The sequence below is a fragment of the Rhipicephalus microplus genome, chromosome X (genome assembly GCF_043290135.1).
Source record: "Rhipicephalus microplus isolate Deutch F79 chromosome X, USDA_Rmic, whole genome shotgun sequence".
In the NCBI taxonomy this organism is placed as follows: Eukaryota; Metazoa; Arthropoda; class Arachnida; order Ixodida; family Ixodidae; genus Rhipicephalus; species Rhipicephalus microplus.
The window spans coordinates 316,658,997-316,671,523 of record NC_134710.1 but is presented as its reverse complement, the minus strand read 5'-3'; the positions used below and the strand labels follow the sequence as shown (position 1 = coordinate 316,671,523).

General features: G+C 47.5%; 2 protein-coding genes across 3 annotated transcripts in view; both read right to left on the bottom strand.

Moving 5' to 3' along the window:
• LOC119161303 (uncharacterized) overlaps positions 1-12,527 on the bottom strand; it is a 385,199-nt gene that overhangs the window by 222,486 nt on the left and 150,186 nt on the right. The window lies entirely within an intron of this gene.
• The window catches only part of LOC142776237 (uncharacterized), a 133,826-nt gene that overhangs the window by 4,384 nt on the left and 116,915 nt on the right, over positions 1-12,527 (bottom strand). The gene's annotated exons all lie outside the window — the stretch shown is intronic.

Below are 12,527 nucleotides of genomic sequence, written 5' to 3'. Positions count from 1 at the left end.
GGCCGCTCGATTAAATACCTTCCGCGACACCTTCCAGAAATTTCTCGTCATTTCGTCGGCGCGATACGCAGCGAAGGCTGGGGAGAGGCACGAGACGGTTCGACTGCCCTCTCCGGAGGATGATTCACTCGGTCTGACCCCGCCTCCTTCGTTCTAGAAAAATCGCGGTCTTGCTGGGCCGCCGATGTGGGGTGAGGAGGATCGTCTGCGAAGCCGTGCTTCTGCGGGGAGAGCGCACGCCCGGGAGCCCTGGATGTTGGCTTTCTTTTTTTTTTCTTTTTACCTCGCGGCGTTTCTGCCGCCCGTTGTCGCAAGGATTTGGCGGCGCGCTCTTGTTTAGCGCTCGTTCTGTGACACAGAGTGTTTCAAGAAATGTGACCAATATTCCTTAAAAATCAGTAAAAGCCACTATTTGCTGGTTGTCTTCACAGTTGCTTTTTTTTTGTAGCGGCGGGCATCTTGAGAGGGTTAAAGACATCATTTCGAACAGTAATTAGGAAAGTGAAATTAACGTTTTAATTAGTGGAGCCAGGCAGTTAAGTCAAATGGGAGCATTAAAGTCCTTCATGCGAAGAACCCACAGCCCTTTTAGATTTTGGAAAAGTGGCCTCTGGTGATAACTGCAAATTAATAAAATTCTCCTAAATTCTGCGGTGAAACCGAAACGCGTAATAGCGCGAGTGCCATATTCGTGCGAGACCCCCGAAATGAAGGAGCGTTGTTATATCAACCATCAACCAACTTCGTAGAGCGGGTGTATGTGCTGCGCTTCAGTACGCATGACGCACACACATTAACGAAATGGGAAGAACTGCAGCCCTGTAACGGCTGTTTTGAGCAGTGACGTCATTGTAGTCGTCTGCTTGTTGCGCTCATCGGTCATTTGGTTTCGGTTTCGCCGCAGAGCTTAAGAGAATTTCATTAATTCGCAATTATTCCTTGAGGTTGCTTTAAGAAATCTGAAAGCGGAAATGGGGTCTTCGCATGAATGACCAATTCTCCTATTTGACTTAGCTGCCTAACTCCGCTAATTGATAAGTTAATTGATTTAACATTTCTAATTACTGCTATAAGTGATGTCTTCAACCTTCCTAAGATGTTCACCACTACAGAATAAGCAACTGTGAAGACCGTGAGCGAATAGCGCCTTTTGCTTATTTATAAGGAATATTGGACACATTTCTTAAAACACCGTGTATACGACGCTGGCGAATCGCGAACCACTTTTTTGTGCACGCTAAAACATCCTTGTGCGATCAAGCGTTGTTTTTATCAGTCAATCGGTTGATGTACCCATCATAAGGGAAAAAAGATATAACAAAATTAAACAATTCCTCTCAATCCGCGCATTCTCTTTGGTGTGGTGTCACTGTACTGCGTGAAAACCCCTAAGGCCCAAGCTGGTCACCTGCAGGCAACCATGGAGTGAAAATAATTGAAGCTCTCGTGAAATGATGCGAGCTCTAAGTGTATGACAGGCGTATATGCGTGGTCTTTCTCAAAAGCTGTGCAGCCGGGTAAAGGCGAAACAACTCTTGAACGCATAAACTCGGTTCGGAAACTGAGCTACGCGCAGTTGCTAGAGTATAAATGATGCGCCAGTTAATACGCTGATGAGCAGCAAACCGGCGTATAGTGATTATAGAGCGTATGATAATACGTGTTACGTCACTCATGCTTGTTTGCTAAACACGTTATTCCTGACGCAATGCTTGAAACAGGAATAACACCTAGCGTAGCACGCCGTCATTTCTACTGAGAAAGGATACACGGCGATGAATGATAACGCTCCCGTCAACGGCGTGTCGCGGCTGAGATCAAGTGGCGCTTCAAAAAAGCACGTGCAACGCCTATTCTCGCACCTCGTGTAGAGAGACCACCGCGACGAAAGCTCGGCCAAATCCATTTGCCGCAAAATCCAGGCAGAACAGGCATCAAGGGGGGGAAAGGGGGTGGAAAGCGGAGCGCATACAGTAAGACACTAGGAGGAAAAAAAAAAGTCTCACGAACACACACGCACGCACACGGAATAGTGCGTTTTGTCCGTAGAGACAGGCAGAGGCGTAAGAAAAAAAAAAGGCACTGTGAAAGATGCAACGCCAGCGTCCGCGTTGCGCTCAGCCATACGGCTCAGCCAACGAGTTCAAGCTAGCCGACTTGACTGAGCTGAATCCTGGCGCATATAGAGTCAACGCAGCACCGCAGGCGTACTTTCATTCTCTGGCGCGCTTCGCGGATTTTGCCGCAACTCCCTCATTTTCATCCTTTTTTTTTTCTCTCTGAGTTCGCGGCTCAACGCGAGCAAGGAGACCGACTCGAGGCTCGAAATAAAACGCTCACTTGCACTTTTCGTTCTCTCTCTCTCTCGCTGTTCTATATATACGTCTTTATTTTCTTTCTTTTCAAAGCCTCGCGACGGGCTGTGCAACAGAGGAGACTGTAACAACACGCGCCGCCTTCCAGCGGAGCCAGGTTGATCTGGAACGATGCTGCACGTGGGCACTTTCTCCGCTTCCCCCTTTTGTTTACAGTTTCTAAGGGCGCCGCTTGGAAGACGAAGAAGAAGACGAGAGCGCAACAAAGGAGGCCGCTCCAATGGAACAAAGATGGCAAGAAATCGGACACTCGAGATCTGAGGGGATTGACATGTCTAACATTCTGAGAGCGTTTTCCACTCTCTCTCTCTCTCGCTCGCTCTTCGCGGCCAGCCGACCTTTCTTAAGAGCCGGCAGGCACAGTGGAAACAGACGCGGCAGCAGACAGCATGGCAACCCATCTGCAGTGCACGTATTTTAGGCGACAGTCGGGGCGTGGTTCTTAGGTCCACTTTTGAAACCAGAAAAAAACTAGTAGAGCGCATGAAGTTACAGAATAAACAATGCTCACGCTGCATCGCAATCAACTTGTTATCCTAGAATAACTTGGGCCCTCTGAGCACGCATGGAGCCACGCGACTTCATACATTGCAGCAATGCACGTCCACATTTTTTTTTCTTGAGCTTCTTCTCAACCCAAAGGTGTCATGCGGTTCAATTGGTTTAAAACGGTCCCAAGAAAGTCAATCTGTGCGTTATCACCAGTATAGAAAAGTTCACGAAGTGCTGATTGATATGTGGGGTTCGACGCCCCAAAACCACCATATGATTATGACAGACGCCGTAGTGGAGGGCTCCAGAAATTTCGACCACCTGGGGTTCTGAGCACTGACATCAAATTTACTCATACCAAGATGTTTGCGTCAGCGAGTAGCTAAAGACGCCGTAGCAGCGATTCACGACCTAAAACGCAACTGAGGGATGAATAACTATCACTTTTATTGGTTTACATCACTGGTATCTAGCACCATTCAAAACGGCCGGAAATCCCGCCATTTCTAGCGCCGGGAGCACCAGCAGTGTCGCTACCTCGCGGTCACCTCCAAATCACGCCACAGCTGAACACATTTCCACAGAAAAGAGTGACGTCAGGCTGAGATACTCCGCAAACATTTCGTCTGCTAGGCGGACACGTTCAACATTTGGTATGCTAGGCGGACACATTCAGCCATGCCTTGTCACCTGCATTGCTGTCGTCGCCGTACAAAGTGTCGACTCGGGTTCAGTACGACAGTCTGGAGGTTGGAACTCCCGCGATTCACGACGTCGGGAATCACTTTTGCTTCGATCGCATTTTGTTTCCGTTCTGTGGCGCTAAGATTTCTAAGTCATGCATCGTTACCAACCTGCCCAACTCGCCGCACTCATCAGTCCGAAATGAACGCCGTTCCAAGCAGCACTGCAGAGGTGCCCGAGGATGCACGCTTCAGCCATGTTCGCTCGTGTGTCTCAGTCAGCTGTATATATTGCTGTGTTTTGGCGTGCAAAGCATTCATGTATACGCTGAGGGGTCAATGAAATATAGCTTTCGCGAATGAGCATCAGCGGAGAAATAGAATACGATTCCTACTTGCCAGGTTCTTTTTGTGCCTCCAGATGGCCCCACCTATCCAGCCTCTCGCGGTTAACACGGTATTACCACTTTTACATGGACGCGAAGTCTACAGATGAACTTAAATTCAGCGATACCTGCGTGTTACTTGTTAGCGATGATATCTGAGTATATGCTGTTCCACTTTTGATAGCTTATGGTCGTGGTATTGTTAACAGATACGTAATATGAAAAGACACCCTCATTGCGCTTTTTCCGTGCTTCGAACTAGACGACTGCAACTCACCTGCAACTCACAATTACCCGACTTGCTGACCGACAAGCACACATTTAATCATGGCCTTTTTTTTTTCGCCGTTCCTTTAAAGGTGTTTTTATCTCGATAATTTCACGAAATCATTCAAAACGGTGCGACGAAGATCAGACGCGACGGCCGAGTGCGGTTTTGCACTTCGCCACCAGTCGGTGCCACGATAAGAACACTCGGATCGTACACGTCATCACTACTATGGGCATCGTCACTCAGGATGGTATTTGTGGAATGTATCACACCAAACACGTAGCACTAGTGTCGATGTCACAAGGCAGTCTATTTCCCGTTTTTTTTTCTCCTTAGCTTTTCTGCGCTGTTTGAGATCGAATTAAAATAACTTCCACACGACGGATGCCATTCAAATTCGGCCAAGACTTGTGTATACCAAGCGAACGAATGATGGGCACATCTCGATCTTGAAATTTGATGTCAGTGCTCCTTTAATGTGAACCCAAATCTGAGCACACGGGCCTACAACATTTCCGCCTCCGTCGGAAATGCAGGCGCCGCAGCTGGGGATTCGATCCCGCAACCTGCGGGTCAGCAGCCGAGTTCCTTAGTCACTAGACCACCGCCGCGGGGCATTCACGAAGTGCTCGGTTAATCTTCTCAGACTATCAAGAGCAAGTTTTTAACTAGGCATAAAGCAGCAGCGTGCATGATGCGCATAGGAAGAGTGCACTGTACAAATATGAGCGGGCGATTTCACAAAGCACACATTTGTCATCCTGCATGTGTGTGCAGCATTCCTTTGAGTCCTCTTGAGTAATCTACGGACCCACGATTGTGATCAAAACAAGTTACCTCCAAGGTGCACGACTAGCATTATTTGTTGTTGATGATAATTATTTTTGTTAACAACTCCGAGCTGGAAATTCTGGAAAAACGAGTGCAGCATTCGGTTATCCCTGTGTCAGTTTCAAATGCATCAGATGCAGTAGTACTCAGTTATTCGGTTGCGCAGTCTCATCACGTTCGCAGAACACTGCAATTCCGCGGAAGCTTGCTGTATACGGATGTCTCAAATATGGCACAGGCATTGCGCTGCCGAAAAGGAGAGACAGTCAGTCCCGCGAGCCCTAGCGCTAGATTTTAAGTAGTGATTTCAGAATCTGAAGTACTCTTATTTCTGCAGTCCATAAAGAAGCACCACGTACAGACGGGAAAGAGGGGAGAAATAAATGACCCCCATTTCAGGATATCAATACTCACAACATCGAGCACCAGGCCGGGATACCTCTCATTACATTATAAAAAACGACTTGCCTAGCGGTATAAAGAATCAAACTCAATACTCTCGCCACTTTACCAACACTTTACGCGAAGATATACCAGTAGAAAGGCGCAAGTTATCCCTTCTCTTTTTCCGGGGAAGGAGGGGGGTGAAAACGCTGTCACGGTAAGATTCCCTTCTCCAGAAGGAAATCATTTTGTAATTTCTATTTGAAAGTTTCTTTCCACTAGGTCATTTATTTACACACGCACATTCAAGCAGTACTACGTTCAGAGTATACAGTCGGTGATTGGAGCTGCTTAAGTTTCCCGGTCGGGGAACCCCGCATTCATGCGGACAATTATGAAGGAGGACGACCGATGAAAGTGCAAAGAAAGTTGCGGTGAACATAAGGTAGGTGGATCCTGAAACGACACATGACGACACAACCTCTCGATTTCTCAAGCATACACGCACAGTAAGCAAACAAGAACGTTTAGCCCGCCGCGGCGGTCTAGTGGCTTATAAGGTACTCGGCTCCTGCTGACCCGTAGGTCACGGGTTTGAATCCCGGCTGCGGCGGCTGCATTTCCGATGGAAGCGGGATTGCTGTAGGCCCGTGTGCTCAGATTTGGGTGCGCGTTAAAGAACCGCAGGAGGTCGAAATTTCCGGAGCCCTCCACTACGGCGTCTCTCATAATTATATAAAGGTTTGGGCACGTTATAAACCCCATATATCAATCATCTATCAAACAGGCACGTTAAACTTGTACTGCGCTCACTTCCTTTACTTTTATTTATATTTTTTACACATCGCCACTGAGCAGGTCACCTCTCGACCTACAGTAGCTGCGGGATGCCTCGAACCGCAGCTCAAGCGCTCATTTAGGGTATCGCAGCCTGAGGGAAAGACCAACAAGAAAGTCGCTTCTCTCAATTCAAGCTGCAGCGCGCGTGCGCTTATCGTTCTGCGATCGGTGTGCATTACACAGCCTATCGGGTACGTCGAATTCGTCCTAAGGAAACCACGCATCGTGAACAGCGACGTGACCCCGGCAGTTCGTGAAAAAACAACACGGAGTGCGTACACAGGCAGTGGCTGACGAGCTCTCATCAAAGCTCGATCACGTCGCAAGTTTCGGTCAATACGTATACGTATACGCTCGGTCTATGCTTACATACGCTCCGCGCTCGTTCGGCAAACAGCAAGGGGACGACGGCCCGACATAGCTGTGCGTGGCTGCACGTTCCGTTAGACCAGCTCGAAAAGTCAGTCGCACAAGAGATTCTCGCGCGAACCGCGAGCAATCTTACGCACGCCTGGACGGCACAGATGAGACGAAGAGCGCCAACGTAACGGTGGCACACGCATGAAAAGGGGGTCACCAACCTCAAATATTTGGCCTATACAGTATAGCAGGCCGTGTAAAGGTCACCACGAAGTAAGTGTGCAGACAAACTTGACAGAGCGACAGAGAGGCAAGATATACTAACGAGCACACACGGCATACGCCGATGGCATCTCATCTTACCGCTCCGCAGCTGGAGATTGCTGATTTGCAGCTAGGCATTTCTTCTTTTCCTGTGCAGAGACCACACGAGCAGACAGAAGTGCCGCGTGCAGAGGCAAAAAAACATTCGTGAAACCGAAAGCAAGTCCATCTCGCCCGCGCAAAAACGGGACCGAAGGCCGTGTGCAACGCGGAAGCACGTTATAAAGCTCACGAAGCAGAAAAATAAACAAAAGGAGTCGAAACAAAAGCAGTTATAGCGGGACAAAGGCGGCCACCTTGGGGCCAGCCTTGTCTCGAGAAATTTGTCATACTTTCGTAGGTCGCCCCCATTTTTTTTTTTCGTTCTCTTTTTGGTCTTTGAGACGCGCAGAACGCAGGCGCACAGCACCCACTGTTCTTGAATAACAGCGGATAAACTTCACAAATCATCCCTTGTATAATGTCACCAGCTACATGCGAAGACAACTCGATAACTAGCACAAGGAACACGAAGCAAAATGCCCAGGAAGTCTGTGAGCAGAAACTCCTAACTGAAGATCGATTTCCCCTCGCATGCAAAGGAACGCTGCAGAAGGAGCGCCGACTACGTGGGACCATCTTCCGAACGGTATAAACATAGCAGTCACCCTTATAGTTGACAAAATATAACTTATATGCCATTGACTGTACAACGTCGATATTATAAATGCAAGAAGGCCGTACGTGACTTACTACTTCTATCATGTGACACGCTCCCACTCACGCCTTTTAAACGAAAGCATTCCTTAATTTCATCAATAAAAACGACGCTATTGTGTTTTACGGATACGGTGCTTCATTCCCTATTCTCCACTCGCATAGTGTTCAGGGTCGTCCACATCTATACACTGAACACTTCAGTACTATTAAAGACTTCGTAGAAAATTATGCTTAATACAAAACTAGAAAAATTATTATTCTGCTTATCGACCCCATTATTAGACGTCACAAAACAGGCAATTCCGTCGTTGAGCAGATTAAGTGTTCTATATCGTTAACGGCTTGGATACTAATAAGGCATTCAGATTATATGTAGCCGACCGCAGATAAATTGAAACGAAAAAAGTCTCAAAGACTCTGATGAGACCATCATTTCCACTGAGGCAGACCAACAGCAAGAAAAATCACAGCATACCACGGAGTGAATGATGATGAGTGAGGCGAAGCATCCATTCGTCCGTCCGTTCGTTCGTCCGTCCGTCTGTCTGTCTGTCTGTCTGTCTGTCTGTCTGTCTGTGTCTGGCGACGAGCACGAGTCACCGCAGCCCTCTGCGCCCGCCACTCAGCTTTGTCCATGCCCCATCAACGATCCGACACATACGGCGACGATTCAGGAGACTGAGATGCACTCGTTCCCCGCACACTCAGGCACAGCCCACGCAGCAGCCGATCGGAGAGTAGCGGTAGAGCGCCATCTAAAATATCCTCATTCAACTGTAGTTTATATGTGCTTCTATGAGACAGTGTCATTTATTATACTGTTCGGAAGGTACTGCCCGTTACGTTTGACGTAGGGCAAGGTTAGACTAAGAGGAGCTTCACTCCTAAAGTAATGCTGATATGGCCGTGTCAAACGCGAGTCAACGTGCCTGAAATCGAGGACACCTTCTTCAGCGCATATTAATCCGTCGTGTGATTTGTTGTACCACGTTTGTTATTATCGGGACGAGAGTGGTTCTCCAGGGCATATCATCAATCTTGCAGAAATGTCTACATCCCCATGCTTTAAGTATCATAGTGCCCAGTGTTGTGAACGGCGCATGTTTCTCGTTTCGTTGACGGGGACTCGGCGACAAAGTCATTTCCTGTTACGCCGCTTCAGAGAGGCCGTTCGAGGAAAGAGGCGCCTATGAGGTGAAAAGGGGTGCTACAGGAAAAAAAAAAGGGGGGGGGGGGACAAGAGGCAGCGGAGCGGGTCTGACGAAAAGAGTGGTCCAGCAAATACGTATGTGCGGCCGCTCAGATGCCTTCCTAGTGATGTTTGGAAGTGCCTTTTTGTGCATGTAAATAGTGTAAATCAATTTAGTGTACTTTTATCTTACTGTGCCTTCCCTTACAGACATCGCATACAAGAATCCAACCTGAAGTATATGAAGCTGATTGGATTATTTTTTTTTCCTTAGACTGCGAACTTTCAGAATCAGCCTTCATTTTTAGTAAAGTCTAACTTCCAGTGCTGGGGCCGAACGGACAAAACATCGCTTTCGTGAGTGCTCTTTGCTGCTAATCAGCTGACCTCGCTATTTATAGATATGTCCCATTTTAAGAACGGTTGATATCTTTCGTTGCGAACATGTTTAGCATGAGACACTTTAGTGAATACATGCCCTTGTTATGGGCGGGCGTAGCACGAGCACATCTAGGTTCCTTTTAGCTCGCTATCGCAAAGTTCTTCACAAAGTTTTCGTTCCCTACAAAGTTCTGTCGCAGATAAACAAATCAGAAACCGTTACTTTGCTGTGTATGCATATATGATGAATCTTCTCTGTATGCACTGGCACTTTAAGACTACTACTGCGCCAAGGCAACAAATATAGCCTACCTCCGTTACCCGTGTTGGGAAAACAAAGATATAGGTGGCAGCCACGGAGCGTACGAAAAACAGAAAAAAAAACAAGCACGCATAATCAAACCAACCACGTGTCGTCGCCATAAATTGTACAATTGATGCAAGCAGAGCCTGTCACCGAGCGATCGCTGCCAACGTTTGTTAGGCCCGAGTTTTATATAGCGAACATGTCAGTAGCACGCACATACGACCGCTTCGATACAGTGCCTCTTTCGGTTCTGCTACGAACAACGCGAGAAATAATGTACACAGCATCTATATTAGACAGAAGCGAGAACATAGCCCCGCCATGCAAGCGGCCACGAAAGGCTCCCATTCGTCACGGCCCTTCCTAAAGAGACGGTCAGCCAGAGACCGCTGCTTGCGCGTCTGATTTATCGCAGTGCCTTCCTCCGAGACACACGGCCCCTGGAAAAGCCTCCTCTCTCTTCCTCGTCAGGAGCACGTTTCCTCCGTTGTATACGCCACGGGAAATCGGAAGAGCGCGTCACGCCACGCGAACCCAAAGAAACAAGCAATCAGGACCCAGCGGTTTTGATATTAATGGGCCGCACAAAGAGGGGCGATTCTGGCCCCGGGTCACCGACGCGGCCGCTCCGAACAAGGCAAAGCAAAAGACGAATGGGCGCACAGGCGCCCGAAGGCGCTGCCGACAGCGCCACGCGCTCGAGCGCACAGTCGTATGCGTGCATAGCGCACGCGGCCACTGCAGCCAGCGGGTGGAATAGGGGGCGAACGCTACCCAAAAACAGCAACGAGCTGCCCACGAACAAGGACGGCAACTTATACAATTCGGAGCACTGACGACAACGAAGTCGACACGACGGTTCATAGAACCCGAAGTTTTAACTTTGCAGGGAGACGAATTGAACCTTGTGATAAAGTCACTTATTCCACGTGAAACAACACGCAGATTGATAAATGAAATCGAGCTACATACGCCACACTACAGGCAGATAAATGCAATATATATTTTTTTAGAGAATAAATCAACACTTGCCAAGAACGGGCAAATATGGGAGGAAAGATGTTAGGGGAAGGTGTAGCGATGTCTGAACCCTCTTGAAGTTTTCTAAGCACTGCATGCACACCACACTCTCCTTCTCCTATACCAGCCTTTTTAACCGTGTAGCGATCATTCTGTGATTCCACCTGAAGGAGCGGCACAATATCTGGACCCAGAAAAGAAATGGCCGCACTATATAGGGAGCTCAAACCTTTTTATGAGCTATCCAGCGAAGGGCTCTCAGACAAAAAATGGAAGTACAACAATGTTAAGCCCACGCACCTCTGCGGTACAGGAGGCCTTGTTTTGTCCGAAATATTAGCATCAGAATATCCACCGTTTTCCGGCAGATCCGGCCACTTGGCCCGTCAGCACCGCAGAAATGGCACGTTCCCTTTTCAACGCTCGGAAGGCTCGCGTCTTATAATCCGAGCTACAACTTCGCCACAGAGGTGGCTGAGCTGCGCACTTCTAAAAATTCGGCCGGACATTTTGTTTTCAGTGCAAAAACTGCCCATTTTCATCTGTCGGTCGATCGCGGGTAGCATATAGGCTGAACGAGTCTGCATGCGAGCAAAGAGACTCCTTTCTCGTGCATTATTAGGATGGGAAGGTCAACGGACGATTTTGCGTAATGTTGTCCTTGTAGAACAAGTCACGGAGGTTTCATGTACGTCTGCGACAATACTTTAGCAGTATTTCTCCTGCCCGGCAGCTCAGCGCTGAATTTGAAAACAGTAGCCCCTATTTTTGTACTCCACTGATTATTTTGGAACATACTAGTACAGAGCTTGTTGGGCGAGTTGGTTCATTTGTATACGGTAGACATAATAGTGCAAAAAAAAAGACAAGAAAAGGACAACACAAACACAGCGCAATTTTTCTCATCCATCTGCGTTCTTTTTGGTACGAGTGTTGTGTGTGTGTGTGAGGGGGGGGGGGATCAAATAAACCTTGTTTAAAAATCAAGTACTTAGCATCATTTGTGCACTCCTATTTTTACGAAGACACAACAGTGAACATAACTAACCCAGCAGCTTTGTTAAGGCAGAGCAATGACTCGTATATTCTGTAAACAGGCTCTCTTGATTTTTATTTTTTACCTGCGGCGTCATACGCCCCCAGAAAAAAAAAATATTTCCATTGCTACCAAACGTTCCGGCTGAAAACGTAGTTGTCATGAAGTGAACCTACTCATACTAATCCAAATTAAGATGATTTGCGGTCATTCGCTTTTAATTCGCATGCGCTTTTCGTAAACAAACGCATCTTTATTTTTGCTGCCCACGCGGTTTCGTCCCCTTCGAGTGTATGATGTTATGGCACTATACGAAAAAAAAAGTAAGATACATGACAAGGCAAAAAGAAACATCACCACTTCAGTGACGTTTAAGAATATTGAAAACAACCTCGAGAATGAGTCATGAAAAATGTGACGAGGAAATATCTCGAACGAGGAGATGCTTCGATAAAACAAACACAGTCACGCTACAAACCTTCCCAAAACAACCTCAGCACGACTTCAGCGCGTTGCTTTGTTTTCTTATCCCTGCTGCTATGTTTGACGATTTCAACCGCAAAACGCTTCACACCAAGCACACCATTAGCAGCTCGGAGCGAAATGACTCTGCGCTGCATGAGTACCGCGGAATAGAATTCGGACGGAACTATTACTTTCTTGAAATTTCGACTGTGCACATTGCCCACAGATTTCACAATACCAGGCGCTACGCGAAATTCGGCATCAGGGACTGGTTGCATGCACTAGCTCGTAAACTGTTTGTCGCAAACAAAAATAGAAAGAAAGACGGACAGAAGAAAGAGGCTATAATATCAGCGTAATTTTCAAGAGGCAGGATTATACGCATCTATAAAATTCGCCACTAAGGAGGAGGAGAAATAAATGAGAAAGGACAGGGAGGTTAGCCATCGGCGCTAAGGTTGCTGCTTACAAGACAGACCACAAC